The sequence below is a fragment of the Fragaria vesca genome, linkage group LG6 (genome assembly GCF_000184155.1).
Source record: "Fragaria vesca subsp. vesca linkage group LG6, FraVesHawaii_1.0, whole genome shotgun sequence".
Classification (NCBI taxonomy): domain Eukaryota; kingdom Viridiplantae; phylum Streptophyta; class Magnoliopsida; order Rosales; family Rosaceae; genus Fragaria; species Fragaria vesca.
In genome coordinates this window covers 16,443,437-16,444,085 of record NC_020496.1, presented here as the reverse complement: position 1 = coordinate 16,444,085, position 649 = coordinate 16,443,437, and the positions used below count along the sequence as shown (strand labels likewise).

The 649-nt window shown below is 33.7% G+C and overlaps 1 pseudogene across 1 annotated transcript in view; it reads left to right on the top strand.

Annotated features, from left to right (window-relative positions):
- The window catches only part of LOC101307326, a 3,313-nt pseudogene that overhangs the window by 464 nt on the left and 2,200 nt on the right, over positions 1 to 649 (top strand). The window contains exon 2 of the transcript XR_185109.1: positions 380 to 631. The product of XR_185109.1 is annotated as a protein SRG1-like (transcript). The remainder of the gene's footprint in view (positions 1 to 379; positions 632 to 649) is intronic.

The following is a 649-nucleotide window of genomic DNA, read 5'->3' as shown; positions in this document are numbered from 1 at the left end:
GAGAGAGAGAGAGGACCTCATGGATGTAGGAGCTCTGGGAAAAGATGTCTCTACTTCACAATCTTACAGATATTTATCAAAATCTTTAAAACGAATGTATCAAAAAATAAAAAAATCGTTTTGGCTATTTATCATCATCATTTTCATTCAAATTTTATCTAACATGGTACTAGTAGTTTGTATAGTTTCGTTTAATTAAGATAACATCTATGAGTATAGATCAATAATTAATTAATTATTTTGAAGAAATACATGATTATTGCATAGAGAATTGGAAATATCCTTGAATTAGATTGCGTAGTTGAAGGAAAGCATAAAATTTTGAGTTTAAGGGTGTCTTTATATGGCATATATACAATAAATTGAATTTTATTTGTAGTTGGTTAACCATGGAGTTAGCTCTGCACTGCTGGACAAAGTTAAGCAAGAATTAGAGGATTTTTTCAAGCTTCCCTTGGAAGAGAAAATGAGATACAAAGTAAGGCCAGGTGATGTGCTTGTTGAAGGCTATGGAACCGTTGTCAAATCCGAAGATCAAAAAACTCGACTGGGGTAACAGGTTATTCATGTTTACCAACCCTATCAATAGAAGGAAATCCCATCTTTTCCCAGAGCTCCCTATATCCCTCAGGTCCTCTCTCTCTCTCTC